General features: G+C 36.6%; 1 protein-coding gene and 1 pseudogene across 1 annotated transcript in view; both read right to left on the reverse strand.

Moving 5' to 3' along the window:
* FBXL17 (F-box and leucine rich repeat protein 17) overlaps window positions 1-15,709 on the reverse strand; it is a 480,048-nt gene that overhangs the window by 313,552 nt on the left and 150,787 nt on the right. The gene's annotated exons all lie outside the window — the stretch shown is intronic.
* Window positions 5,008-5,614, reverse strand: LOC118977220 (60S ribosomal protein L17-like; annotated as a pseudogene).

The raw sequence follows: 15,709 nt of genomic DNA on the forward strand, positions 1-15,709 counted from the left end.
CTGAGCTGACAATCACTGACTAGGCTCCTGTGGCCTTCCCTATGACCATTTTGCCATTTCACCTTGAAATATGACAGTATCCAAAGGCAGTTCCAGGAAGCTAATTCCTGGTAACCTGCACCATTATAAGACACATACTGAACACCTCTAGGAGATGGGGCATATTTTCATTCAAAACTCCACAAACAGCTCTGTCAAATTCATCACATTCTTTCCCTTGCTATGGGAATTTAATAATAGTGCCCTCCAGTGTTTCATAAAAAGCTGCCTAAAATAATCCTTCAGAGCCTGAAACAAATAATTACATTTACAAAACTGACATTTTAATTAAACTTACTTTCCTTATAAATTCACTGGTAGTCTTGGGTTATACAAATCACAGACGATTTGAATAAGTAAAACCATACAACCAAGATCATCTAAATGCTTCACTCCAATTTTTAAATGTTTAGTAAAGTATTTTAAAAGAAACTCAAGTCAGAATATAGAATACAGGTAACCAACTTTCAGTTTAATACTGCTTTTATTGGGAAAAGTATTACGTTATCCAATTCAGGTTAAAGACTAAAATTAGTCAACGATTGGTATGGCTGTATATGCACTTAAGTACAAAGCGAGACACTAAAATGTTACCTAGGAGACACAGGCTTGGAGGATTATAAAAATACCTTAAATGGTCTCCAAATTTTCTTAAGACCCTGGAAAAGCAAAAAATAAAACAAAAGTCTCAATTGTACAGGTTGCCTACAGTGGGGTAAGCAACAGAAGAAGACTCACAGAATCTTGGCAAAGATAGCAGGATGTTCCATTCTTTCAGGCTAACAAGGATAATTTATGTGATGCCAGTTGGAGGTGATAATTTTTGAAAAGACTAAACACTTCTGTATAGTTAAACATGTTCAAATGTCAACTAGTACCTAAATTCCTTCTTGCCAGCCCTGGAGATGTTGGCTTCATTGAGACTGAGTTTCAGAGCAATCAGCTGCAATCTTTAGGGATCAAAGTCAAGGGTTAAGACAGGCTGCCTTGACAGGGTCAACTGGGGCTGTAGATCAGTAACACACACTCATCTGCCAATCACCTGTCAGGCTGCCAAGATGATTACTGGAGAGACCAAAGGCACAGGGAGACAAGGGTTAGAGAAAGGCATTTCTAAGGACACTGGGAAAGCCTTCTATTAAGGGCAGGAAGGGAGACACAGGAGAAAGGGAGAAGGTTTTAGCACAGGTCCTTGTGTGGTGAAACTGAAAAAAATATTAAAGAATGAAGACTGCTGGGAATGGAAAGAAAAGAGACAGAGAGAATTTCTCTCCCTGAGCATACAGAAGCCTTCAAACTTGGACAGGTCCTGGTATGTACATTTAGAGAAGAACTTGGTTGGACAAGAGGAAGAATACAGGGCATCCCTTCTGCTCATCAATAGGCCTGAACCTCAGCTTCGTTAAAGCTGGCACTTGCATACAAAAATGGTAATAAACACTAAATAAACCACATTTAGGACATCAGGCAAATCCTTTCCAGCACCTCATAGAACTGAGAACCTTGGTGGGAACTGAAAGCTTTTAAGTAGAGAGCCTGAATGCCTGCCAGAGACAATAAAATTTTCTAATTCTAATCATGAAAACAGGACGTAACTACCATGTTAATCCTCTGGCACCTTCTCTCTGTATTCCTTCCAACCACTGCCTTCTTACTCACACTGGGCTGCTGTTTCTGCTTTATTTCCAATTGAGGCCTGTTGGGTTCTTTATTCTCTTACAGGATCTGATATCTTTCACCATTTTATTCAAATTCTGCTTTTGCTTTCTAGGACCCTTTACTGCACTGTGTCTCCTCTGAGCTATCCCTCCTAACTCCTTTTTGCCACATTACCAGACAAATTTACACTCCTTCAATAACTCTGATCGCATCTCACACCTTCTCTGAAAACTTTAGGAAACAAGAGTATTTCAACTGCAAAAACGAATCCCAGACTTTCCTGGCAAGGCCCTTCACTGTCCATCACTACCATTCCCTTGTATCTCCTTAGGCCAGCTCAGATCTCTTTCCCCAAGTTGTGGGAAGCTGTTCTCACTGAGTTGTGTTCAGAGAGCTGTGCTCATTATTTTAAAACTAATCTCATTTCCTGATTACTTTAGAGAAAGGAAAAATTAGTGAGTCATAGACATATAGTTGCCTTAATACGAATTATGAAGTAGGCAGTCTTCAACATGACTACGCCCTTTAGGCAGGAATCATCAACTGGTAACAACTGCCAAGGGACCATGGGGGCAAAGTTCCCCTCGTGCTACAACTACATGGGGGTCCCCTCTTTCTTTTCTCCATCCTTCACCCTCCCTCTCCCTTTCTCTTCCACCAGCCCTTCCTGGGCTGTGCTGCTCAGGACCATCTCACACCTTCTCTCAAACCTTTAGGTATAAAAATATTCCAGCTGCAAAAGGGAAACCCAGCGCTTGCCTACCACGGCCCTTCAAAGCATAAACATTTGACATCTTAATGCTTGAGCTGACGCAAACCTGGATATGAGTTGTGGTACTCTCTTTCTTCCTCCCTTCTTTCCTTCCTTTCCTTCTTTCATTCATTCACTCACACTTATTTAAATGTTTCCTGAACACCTGGCTTTAACCTTGGCTACACCTTAGAATCATGTGGATAACTTTAAAAAATAGTAATAGTCCTGGTGTGGTTGGTGTGGTTCAATGGATTAAGTCCCCACCTGCGAACCAAAGGGTCGCTGGTTTGATTCCCAGTCAGGGCACATGCCTGAGTTCTGGGCCAGGTTCCCAGTAGGGGGCATATGAGAGGCAATCACACATTGATGTTTCTCTCCGTCTCTTTCATCCTTCTTTCTCCTCTAAATAAATCAATAAAATCTTAAAAAATAAAATTAAAAAATCATAGTTTTAAGAAAAAGTAGTAATAACCAGGTCCCATCCTTAGAAGTTATGAGTTAACTGGCTTGGAATGCGGCCAGCCCTTACTATTTTTGAAAAAAATGCCCAATTGATGCCAGCCTGGACTAGGAAACACTTCCCTAGTACAGAGCAACTCACATACAAATATCCAGTAACTTCAAGTGTAAAAATAATTTATGAAGCTCAGCCTTTTCAGTAACTCACAAAAGAATGCAGACAATATAATTCACGTAGGAGGTAACTACTGTGCACCTATTATGTACCAGAAAATATTCTGATAAAATACAGCAGTAAACAAAACAAACAAAAATCCCTGTCCAAAGGGGTGCTTATATTCCCTACTTATAAGGGGGTAGGGAGACCAATAAATATATAAGCAAATTATATAGTATGTCTAATGGTGTTATGTACAATAGAGAAAAAAATAAAGCAAAGCGAAGCAGATGGAAAAGAGTAGAAGGAAGAAAGATGGGGTATAATTTTAAATAGGTAGTCAAGGATGATCTCATTGAAAATACGTTAATTCAAGCAAAGATTTGAAGGCGGTGAGGGAGCAAGCAAACCGTGCTGATGTTTAAGGCAAGAATCAGTGCAGGAGGCTCTGAGATGGGAACTGCCCTAGTATTTCGGAGGATTAGCAAGAAGCTGGAGGTACTGAAGCAGAGTGAAGAGAAGGGAAACTAACAAGAGACATGGCCAAGGAAGTGAGTGAAATAGGGCAGACTCTGTGAGACCTTATAGGCCAAAGTAAGTTTTTTAGCTTTTGCTCTGAGGAATTTTGGGAGCTCCTGGAGGTTTTAAGCTCCAGCTTAAAACATGATATAACTTGCATTTTTAAATGATCATTCTAGTTTCTGTGAGCCTAGGATAGGAGCAAGGGTAGAAACAGAGACACACTGTATTGAATGAATCCAACATTAGTGAGTTGGACCACAGTAACAGTTAGCTGGAGGTGTTGTGAAATGATCAGATTCTCAATATATTTGAAATTAGAAATTAGAATCAACAGAATTTTTTGACAAATAGGTTAAGGGGCCTGAGAGAAAAAGGAGAATCAAGGATGATTCCAAGCTTTGGGGTTCGAACAACTGGTAGATAAGGTACTGTTGCAATTAACTGAGATGCTTTGGGGACAGGTAGGAGAACAGAGTTTGGTTTTGAATATGCTGTGTTTGAGATGCCTATTAGATATTCAGAGAGATATGTCAAAAAAAATTGTGAAATCATCAGCACATACACAGCATTCATACTTCTAAATTTAAAATATAAAAGTACTGATTATATGTAAATATGCTAAGCTAGGTACAATCATAGTAACCCTATAATTTATAATGAATAAAAATAAATTAATTAATCAGTTCAATTAATATGCAGGCATGTATACCCATAGTAATAAAATATACTACATGGTGGGCTAGCAAGATTCTTTTTCAAAAACATTCATTAACAGCTACAGTGTCCTGCCACCTGGGGCAGTTACAAAGCTGTCTTCATTTCCTATGAAAACATAATTCAGACTTCATGGCTCCAGCACATGTCCTCTCTAAAACCTCCTGGGATGCCCACAGGCAGAGTATTGCCCTCTATACACCCACCAATGTTACAGCTCATTCTCCCACTACAGCCTTAAACATGGTGCTTTATAACGTGTCTAATTAATTGCACGTTCCTGCCATGGCTGGGTAGCTTGGTTGGTTAGAGTTTCATCCTCACACCCCAAGGCTGGGGGCTGATCCCCAGTCAGGGCACATACAATAATCAACTAATAAATGCGTAAACAAATGGCATAACAAATTGACGCTTCTGTCTCTCTCCTTCTCCCCTACCAACTCTCTCTGCCTTCTTCTCTCTCTCAAATTAATTTTAAACCACTAAAATATAATAAAATTAAATGTATGTTTTTCCTACCAGAGTCAAAGGCAAGCTACTGCAGGTCAGGGACCATGTCTTATTCACTTTTTTATTACTAGTGCCTAACACGGTGATAGGTGCACCAAACACATTTACTAAATGCTTACTGCTAAATGAGTATATTTGAAATCAGGATATAAACTTTTCAAAAACTTTTACTAGCATTTATTTTATGCTGAATTTACTCCTGGACCATAAGTTTTTGTTTCTCCAATGTCTTCTGGGATATCCTTTTCATTTTGCAACCTGTTCTGCTTTAGGAACAATCGGCTCTTTTTCGGTAAGGGCCATCTCTGCGTGGCAGGGAGAGCTCATGCATCTGCCCATGAGCTCTGTAAGTTCTACACCACGTCTTGGGAGCTCTGTTCACCTAGACGTACTCAGTTACCAGATAATCTATATCTACACCCTTAAGCTCAGCATTACTCTCTACATTTTTAAGCATGTGTGACAAAAATTCAAAATTCCTTTTGGGCCACCAACCCTGTCTGTGTACAGCCCCACTGTGTGGCCTGGGCACACCTACCAATGCCACCATTGTAATGACAGAATGGCACACATTGCTTCTGTAAAGTGACATCCTTCAGACACTTGGTGACTTCTCATATATGCATATGCTTGATGGCCTGGGCAGTTTCACAAGTGTTCTGAAAGTGAACACAAAGATTTGAATCTCTTGATTTGCATAATATTGAGGGGTTTTCTGGGTCAAGTGAACAGCAAACCATTTTCAGAATTCACCTTAGGCCTCTTTCAGGAAAAGAGCCAGGATCTAAACTTTAAAAATAACTTTGCTTATTTAAGTATTCGGCCATCAGGTCTCTGTCTTTTATCTACATCAAATGCAGGACCTGCAGCTCCGAAGCGACATGCTTTTAAATGTGATATATTTGAACATAAACATCACTAAGATGTATGCATTAAATAATAAAAACAACATTCTCATTCCACGCAATTAAAGGTCACTTTAGAACAAGCATAATCAGTTCTCCATTTACATATTTGTTCTTAAAATAAAGAACATTAAAAATAAAAAAAGCCTCTGTAAGTTGTCAGCTTTGATGTGTGTGGCAAGAATTTTGGGTACTTCACCAACATTTTAATCACTGTCTTCTGCTGCAGAATGTGGATTTGTTAATTGGATTTCTGCTTCTCAAACCAATTCAAAATGGGTGTTGCTCCTCCTCTCTCACTCTGGCAGGCAGCAAGGTCTCTAATTGACTTTTTTCTAGTAGTTTTCTTTCCATCGAATTCCTTTCTCTTCTCCATATAAGATTTCTAGAGCTTCTAACAAGCTACAAATAGCACTAAAAGTTAGCAGTAGTAAGCAGCCCTGCAGCTTTCTACAAAGCAGGAACTAAGAAATAGAACTTTTCTTCAATTAAAAAATAAAATGTTCACACTTTTACTTAAATAAGAAAAATAAATCAAAGTTCAAATAAATTAATGATAAATTAAGTCAAAGGTAAATGCAAGTAAGAAGAGACTACTTCATCTAAATGGCCTGGTTGTATACCTCTTCCATTTCCCTCAGGCCAAGTTCAGATGTCTACTTGAAAAAAAAAAAAAGAAGACAGTTCATAGAATTTTGAACCCATATTGGTCATTTGCATCCACATACCACACTACAATGTGTGGTATGTGGATGCAACTATATCCCAAATAAAAGTTTTGCGATCTTATTTTTTAAAGTTGTGAAATAATTGAAATGCCATTAGTCCAAATCAAAGCTTATCATCTCCAAGCCAAGTAACCTGTACATGGACCTCTTGATCTTACACTGTGAAAGCAAAACAGTCAAAGTATTCCGTTCGTTGTTTCTAAGTGTGTAAAGCTGGAAAACAAAGACATGACATTGATGATGTGTAACTTTAAAAAATATTCTGGCATATATTTTTATTTTCTGCCATTACAAAAGTGTTAAGAAAATATTGTACCTACTGCCTAAAATAATTTATTTTAATATAAAATAAACGTTTAAAATAAACGTTCTCTTTTTTTCCTCTGTGGTTTACAATATGCAACTGGAACTCAGTTCCACATCAAAAATCTCTTAGCCTTACACTCTCATTTCTGGGCCTCAGCCTAAAACCAAAGCGAAGAGCAAAAAGGACCTAAATCCTAATTTCAGGAATTAGTGTTCCTCTTCTGTGGCCAGTCTGTCTCAGAGAGAGTGAGTCAAAAAGCCCCCAAAACACAGGTTAGCACCAGCTGAGCCACCTGGGCCTTCCAAAGGCCCCCAACAGAGTTCCTAACTAAATGGGAGCAGCATGAAGCCCCATCAACAGGTACCTGCAGCTGCTCTCTGAGGGTGACCCCATAGGTCTGGGGGACCCCATGTGACCCAGGAAGAAAACAGCTGCCCTAGGCATCCATCAGCAGCCTTCTTGCTCCTGAATCTCTAAGTCATTTATAATATTGAAGAAATAGTCCAAAACATATAAGTAGGTCTTCCACCTATCATTACCCCCTAAGTCCCCAAATAAAGCCCCAAACATCCCTTCTAATTGGAAAACAAGTCTGATATTAACAATCTAAAAATGAATTAATCAGATCACTCCTACTAGTCAGAAAGTAGTCACAGATTCCCATCCTAAAAAAAAAAAACCAAGATGCAAATTTGGGAAAAATACTATTTCTTCCACAATCTTAGTTTCTGGCATCGTACTTGATGTAATTATTTATGGCATTATCCAAGTGCCCCAACCACATATGATAATGAAAGAACAAACAGTTTCCCAGTAAGAAATATGGCCTAAGAAGACACAAACTTTTTAAAGTGCATGTAAGGATTTATACCCAAAGCCCACATAGGAATTCTCCAAACACTGACTCAGAGCCTATCTGTTTCACTTAGTTTCACCTTGTTCCACAACAATCCAAGAAGCAACAGCATTTGGTTTACAATATATTTAAATCTGGAATTGGTAAGTTTTAGTTTCTGACTCCCTAAATCACACTCAGTGCTAACAGCTGGAAGGGAATGACCTAAAATTCTAGGATAATGACTGATATAGGCAGTGTATCAGCTACCAATACCAAAGAGTGACCAGAAAATATCTTTATGAAGTTTTTCTTGATATTAAATAATATAAAACATAAAATTACATTATTAGCATAGATAATACAAATGTTTGCAAAATGAACTGCAAAAATTGCACAACTTCAATTTATATATTAAAGCACCACTTCCCAAAAAAGAAACTGCCCATGTGTAATTCTACTCTCTCAACCAGTTTTGTCCATCTATGAGTTGTTGAAAAGTTGCTTCAACGGGCTGAGAAAAATTACAATATCTAGTGTACATCCAAGGTAGAACTTTAAAGACTGATTTATGATTATTTTAATATTATATTCTTTATAACTTCTTACATCAACAGAAAGCATTTATTAAAATTAAATTATTTAAAAAAATAAAAAAATAAACAGAGGAATTGACATGATAGCATGTTATTTTTTGTCAGTCAAAACCATTAAGTATAATTTGAATTAACTGGTAACAAATAACCAATCACTCAAATTACTAACTCACAACAATTAACTTCTTATTTAGCCAAATATTTTTCTTTACATTTGCCTCCGTGAATTGACACTGTACATTATAGCTCTGAGAAAACATTTAAATTTTATTCTTGCTAGGAGCATGTATAAAAAGCATCTCTCTGTAATAAGACAGCTAGCCCTCCATCCCATTCTTGGGACTCACCACGGCCTGTAGCTTCATTTCTCTCAACTGCCACGTAGTTAGCCACCCCTATCTCTCCAGTTAGAGCTTGTCTACATCCAGGACAGTAGTGTGACTAGTGACAGTCTAAAGAAGGATCAAGTATAATTTAAATCTTATGTGCAATTCTCTGCTTTGTGCTTTGATCCACAGTCACAAGATTCTCTGAGAGGAAATGCATACGGTTCTATTTTCTCGAATGTGCTCTCTCGAAAGAACACAAAATGACAGAGAAAGGAAGATATATTGAGACTAAGCAGGAAAACAGTAAGTACTACAAGTATTTATTAAGTTACATGAAGAGAATTTCATTAAGGAAACTGGTTATTCTAATAAAGTAAAAGTGGAGAAGATTAACTGGAGAAGCTAGAGTAAGCCAGAGATCTAGCAACAGCAGGAAGCCACAGGCATCTCAAGGCTGGAGGGACAAAAGGAAGAGTCAGTGTTACTGGCACCCACAGGCCCTGGTCACCCAATACCATCTGGAGCTGCAAGGGCCCTGTGCAGGGCTGGAACCAAGGAGTAGATAAAGCTGTAACCAAAAATGCTACCTGAGAGAGAGGGAAGGAAGGAGAGAAATACTCCCTCCCTTTGGCCTTCCTGCCTTTGGCCTAAATGGCACCTACAGAGTGAAGTCCCTATGACAAAGTTGAGTACGCTCAGAGAGAAGAAAGGATCTGAAGGCAAACAGACCTAGGACCCGCATAAGCAAAAGGAAAGAAGGGGGAAGGCAAACCAGTTTCCAAAAATGAAAAGAAGTAGTCAATCTAATGGGAGTTCTTTGTAACAACCCAGAAGCTGATCAACTTTGTTGTCTTCTTCAAGTCAGATGAAAGCTGTAAAAGTCATAACTTGAGCAGCTTTCTCAGGCACACATGTACTGTTTCATTTTTAAAGATCCAAGATTGATAGCTAATTGCATGTTGAAAAAGTACCTCTGATCAAACATAATGACTATAACAGAAAGCTCCAGTGGGAAGCTTTTTCTTGGGGGCGGGAGTGGGGGTGGGGAGGGTGGTAGGTTGTTGGCAAATCATCCCACTGGATATAGTCAATTGAAAGGAAGCCTACAGGAGGAACAGCAGCTGTTTCTAAAGGTTTTGTAAATACACCATGATAAACAACTGTTGTGTAAATGCCTGTGATACCTCTGGCCACAGAGCAAACATGTGAGGCGCTCAATGGCCTTTAGTCAGTGGGCTCTACTGGACTCAATGACTGGGCCAGCACGTCTGGAGAGGAGTGAGCTCAGAACCAAACTTCATTCCAAAAAGTATTACAGAAAATAATGAGTAATAATATGTAGGCCCAGATTCTGTTTAAATATTGAAGCTCCAAGCTAAAATTTAAGAACACACACCACTACTGTAACATAAATAACTTAATTTTTGACTAATAGACAATTACTATGGAAATACATTTCCCATTTTCAAAGAATATGACTACAGTAAAGATACAACATAATCTTTCTTTTGGTATCGAGGAACCCCTGTACATCTCATTATAAACATCACACAACATTAAACAAAACTGTAAAGAAAATTAGATTATTTGGCTTCTCTATGATTATTGATTGGGTGTGTAAAATGTTTAAAAATGAGTGTGAATCAGCATATAAAATGTATGCATGCAGGCACTTCCCACGGCTGACCTGCCCAGGCCAAGAGAAAATAGTCCTTCAATAAGATAGTTAAATTAATTACAAATAAAACACTGTTAAGTCTTTTATAAATGTTTAGAACTAGTAAGTCAATATAAGTGCCAATGTTTGTTATCAACTGAATATGTTTTTAAATTAATTAGATTCTATTTACTCTGTAATTCTTTTTTTAAGATTTTATTTATTTATTTTTAGAGAGAGAGGAAGGGAGAGAGAAGGAGAGGGAAAGAAACACTGGTGTGCAAGAGAGTCAACTGCCTCCCATATGCCTCTGACCAGAGAGGGGCCTGGCCTGCAACCCAGGCATTTGCCCTGACCGAGAATCAAACCGGCAGCCTTTCAGTTTGCATGATGATGACCAACCCACTTAGCCATACCAGTCAGGGCAACTCTGTAATTCTTAAAAACTGTTTATTCTAGATTAATAATATCTGCTTACTTTTCCCCCCTCAGTACTGTACTTACTCATTCAGTTACATATAACTTATTCTCATTGAGCCCCAAATCTGGTTTCTCTAATTCATATAGTCTGTTCTATTGATTAAAGGATGAGAACCCGTCCGTGTCCAATATCACTTTTCAGATATAAACCACAAGACTGAGTAAGAGACTCACTCTGATCCTTAAATAAAATTTCTGTTGAAAAACAGTGTGAATGAATTTGAAAATCTAAAAGAACATGAAAGCAACAACTCCTAATATTTTTCTTGGATAAAGACTGACCTCATGTGTTAGGAGAACAAATTAATATAGTTGGAATCCATTTTACAAGAATATTTGCAAAACCCCCATAATTTATAAACAAGTGTGTAATAAAAATTCAACGAGTTAACTGAGGATAATATAAGCAGAGTAAAAAAATATTTAAAATATAAAGCCAAGATCTAAGAAAGGTTCTTTCAGAAAATATTGCCAAGTCTCCTCATTTTGTGTTTATATATTTATATTAAAGCCTGAAGCAACCATTTTATCAAACAATAGATGCAACAAAGAAACTCATTTGTTCATTTTACTTGTTAGAACTTTCACAAACAGAGTCATTTGAAAGATGCGTCTACTTATTTTACTAGTGTCATACTGACAGAGTCTGCTATTGCAGGCGCTGAAATAAAAATGGAGCACACTCACACATGAGGACCAGAGTGTGAGCAACGGAGCTATAAAATATAAATGGAGCAGCCTCACTGAACAGGTAACTCACTGTCTTCACAGAATGAAAAAAAATGTGAAAAATTAATACAACTTATGTAAACACTGCCTATACTAATTTAGAAAAATAAAAACCAAAGTCACCAATTTGTGCAATAATAAGAAACAACAGTATACCCGATTCTGTGTATTGGTATGTAGGGATATTTAAAATAATTTTTATTAAAAATGCTATCTTAGTCATGCAGTGTGTTCACTTAAATCATTAAATAACCCGTAAAAGGTCAGCAGGAAGAAAAAAGGAAGAGCAGACACATAATTATTAATTGTGAGATTCAGCATTGATACTCAGGTTCATCAAGTTTTCAAGTAAGATTTGTTTTCATAAAAATTATTTTACATTTTTATTTTAATGAAAGATTATAAGTGGGTTAAAACTAAAGACATAAAAACTATCATATACCATAATGAATATTTTTCTCAGTAATTATTTTATTTCATTACATCTTTCAACTGCTTCTTTAGTTAGGCACAAAGCACTCTTCCTCCACAACCCTAGAGGAAGGTAGATGCTATTATCATCATCATTTTACAGATTAGGAAACTGAGGCAAAGAGGTGAGGTGATTTGCCTAAGGTCATACAATCAGCAGTCACACCATTAGCTCTGATGACAGCAATATCTGGTTGTCTGTTTCAAACCTTTAAGAAAAAAAATTAATGGACCAGATCAGGCACAGATATTCTCAACACTCAGTTTTTGTGACCCAACTCTTAACTCCCAGAAGGCTAAGAAGAATTGAAAACACAGTCATGCAAACAGGCCCTTCACGACACTCACTGAATCAGACTTACTACAGAGCATTTCAGAGCTGAATGAATTTAAGAATATGTACTTTTCACATATAAAATATCACTCAAGTACTACAATTAATCAGAAACAAAGGAAATGGTAATCTATGACTAAACAGTAATATCACCCCTAAAGGACCAAAAACATACTATGCTCTCCTTAAGAATGAGGCATTCTTAACTCATCAGTTGTTTAGAAATGTAAAAGGCAAAAAAGTTCATCTTCTTTTCTAGTCTCTGAATTAACAAGAAAAGGAAGATGAAAACTGAGTTAGCTGCATGAATGAACATACTTTCAGTCACTTATGTTAAATCGACTAAAAAATCAATTTTGTTTTCCTTCAGAAAACATTTCATATTTTCAAGCATAAGCACTTTTTAAAAACATGATTTTTAAACAGTGCTTTAAATGTGATTATGGCTTAAGAAAATATCAGAAGTTTGGGCATTTTGTTTTGCTGTCACCTCCCCCAAACAACTGTTTAAAAATAAGCACTAGCCAACATAAAAATCTTCAACCAGGCCCATACCTATCACATCCTAAGAAGTCAGTTCATGCTTATAAACTAAATAACTGAAGAAACAGTAAGATTTAATGTAGTATCAGACCTAATATTATTAATTAATAGTCATAACTTTAAAATATTTCAACAATCTAAAAAAATACATCTATCCCTAATTTATAAAAATATAAAAACTTTATATAGTATATAATAAAAATAAACTTTGTCAAAACTTCCTTGATATCTTCCTGAAATCATTTAAAGTAAAATCTTGACTGAAATAATTTGAACTGATCTGATATAAATCAATTCATAACAGATATGTGGTATTAAATTCATGAACCCACAGCATTTGTGAGGTTTGCATTCCAACTATATGTAAAAATAACTTGCCATTTAACATTTCAGACTCCATAAAAGCCTATTTGATTTTTAAATTAATATTTATATTATTAATTATCTTGAGCATTTCCCACGCTATTGTATATTCTTAAAAGGTATAATATTGAATATTATGATTTTATCATGTTACATTAATAACAACATTTTAAAGTTTTTTACCCCTTACAGGCTTTCCTTCTCATTATGGAAATTATCCAATATAACAAAATGAGAATAGTATAATGAACCTCCATGCCCTATAACCCAGCTCAGTTATCTATATTTTACCATTTTTGTCTACTTTATGGGCCTGTCCACTTTCTTCCTTTTCTTCTTTCTATTCATTTTTTACTATTTTAAACCAAATCCCTAACATTTTGTAATTTCACTAGTAAATACTCAAATATATATGTATATAAATAAATAAATACACACACACATACACACGAGATACTCAAAAAGTTTTCAACAAATATTTGGTAAAATTCACCAGTGAGAAATCTGGGCCTAGAGTATTACTGGAAGAAAGGTTTTTAACTACAAATGCAGTTTCCTTCAGAGACATAGGGGTAGTAAGATAATCTATATTCTCTGATGTGAATGAGTTTTGCTAGCTTGTAGCTTTCAAATAAATTTTCTATTTCATCAAATTTGTTGAATTTATAGGCATAGAGATGCCCATAATATGTCCTTGTTATACTTTTGATATCTACAGAAGCTGTAAGTTATGTCACTCCTCTGAGTCATGATATTGGCAATTTGTGTTCTCTGTATCTCTCTTTTTCTTAATCAGTCTAAATAGGGACTTACCAACTTCATCTATTTTATAAAGAACAAGCTTTTGATTTTATTAATTTTCTGTTACTTTTATTTTTCATATCATTTATTTCCACATTGGGCTTTATTATTTCCTTCCCTCTGCTTACTTTGAGTTTAATTTGCTCTTCTTTTTCAAGTGTCATGAGGTGGAAGCTATAATCATTGCATCAAGATCTTTCATTTTTTCTTACATAGGTGTTCAGTGCTATTACAATAGCACCCCCTTACCTGTGCGGGATACACTTCAAGGCCCCCAAAGACTGCCTGAAACTGTGGATAGTAACAAACCTATAGATACTGTTTTTCCTATACATACACACCTATGACAAAGTTTAATTTGTAAGTCAGATAAGAGATTAACTACATGATAGAATAATTATGATAATATAATGTAATAAAAGTTATATGAATGTGGTCTCTTTGTCAAAATATCCTACTGTGTTGTATGTATGTCTCTGGAGGGACAGAGCAGGATGGCACAAGATTTCATCACACTACTCAGAACAACTCATAATTTAAAACGTATGAGTTGCTTATTTCTGGAATTTTCCATCTAATATTTTTGGACTATGGTTGATCGCAAGTAACTGAAACCACAGAAAGCAAAACCACAGATGGATGGGAGGGGGCAGAGAACTACTGTAATTTTACCTAAAGAGTACTTTACCAGCATCACAATAAATCTAACGTGTTGTTTTCATTCTCCTTCCATTTCAAATACTTTCTGATTTCTCCCTTGACTTCTTCTTTACTTGCGGGTTATTTAGGATTGGATACACAAGGGAAATAAGCCACACATCTCAGGGATTCTCTATGCAGTTCTCCCCATGCTGGTACTCAGTCCTCTAAACTCTGGCTGCCTCGGTCTCCCTGGACTTTCTGTTCCCTCTTAGTTCTGACAGCTGTGTTGTGCCTATGTTTCCCCTCCCCGTGATGTGCGTTGGAAACTCTTCCAAATGCATTATACAGAGGGAATAGCAGGACCCTTCCTGTTTGTTTCTCATGTCTCAGGAATCATTGTCCTTGATATCCAGTGTCTTGAAGACCACTGTTTCATACATTTTGTCTGTTCTGGGAGTTTCAGGGAAGAGAATAAATCTGGTACTTATTTCCCCATCTTGGCTAGAAGAAGAAATCCAGTTTTGTTATATATATATATATCACTTGTGAACTCATAATTTTTATACATGTTGTTTATTTTTAAGTATATTTTTACTGATTATGCTATTAAAGTTGTCACATTTTTCTCCCTTTTATCCCTCTCCACCCCCCATTCTCCAGCATCCCTCCCACCTTAGTTCATGTCCTTGTATTGTACATATATGTTCCACGGCTTCTCCATTTTCTATACTATTTTTAACCTCCCCCATGTATTTGCCTACCAATTATGCTTCTTATTTCCTGTGCCCCCCCATTTTCACCTTCCCCCTGCCCACTGATAACTCTCCATGTGATCTACATTTCTGTAATTCTGTTCCCATTCTAGGTGTTTGCTTACTTTTTTTTTAGATTCAGTTGTTGATAGTTGTAAGTTTGTCACCCTCTTACTATTCATAGTTTTGATCTTCTTTTCCTTAGGTCAGCCCCTTTAACATTGCATATAATAGTCTTCCACCAGATATGATCCTCAAAACTCGGTGGCTTAGCTTTGATACAGATCCAGCAGATTAACTGCTGACAGGGCAAACCACCAATCCTGACCTACAATGTTAAGAATGTTCTGAGCAAATGAATTTTCCAATGTAGACATTTGCTGAAGCCACTATTTTGTCGCAGAGAATTATTCTGAATTTTTA

The sequence above is a fragment of the Sturnira hondurensis genome, unplaced genomic scaffold (genome assembly GCF_014824575.4).
Source record: "Sturnira hondurensis isolate 20B ecotype Veracruz unplaced genomic scaffold, ASM1482457v3 Scaffold0021354, whole genome shotgun sequence".
In the NCBI taxonomy this organism is placed as follows: Eukaryota; Metazoa; Chordata; class Mammalia; order Chiroptera; family Phyllostomidae; genus Sturnira; species Sturnira hondurensis.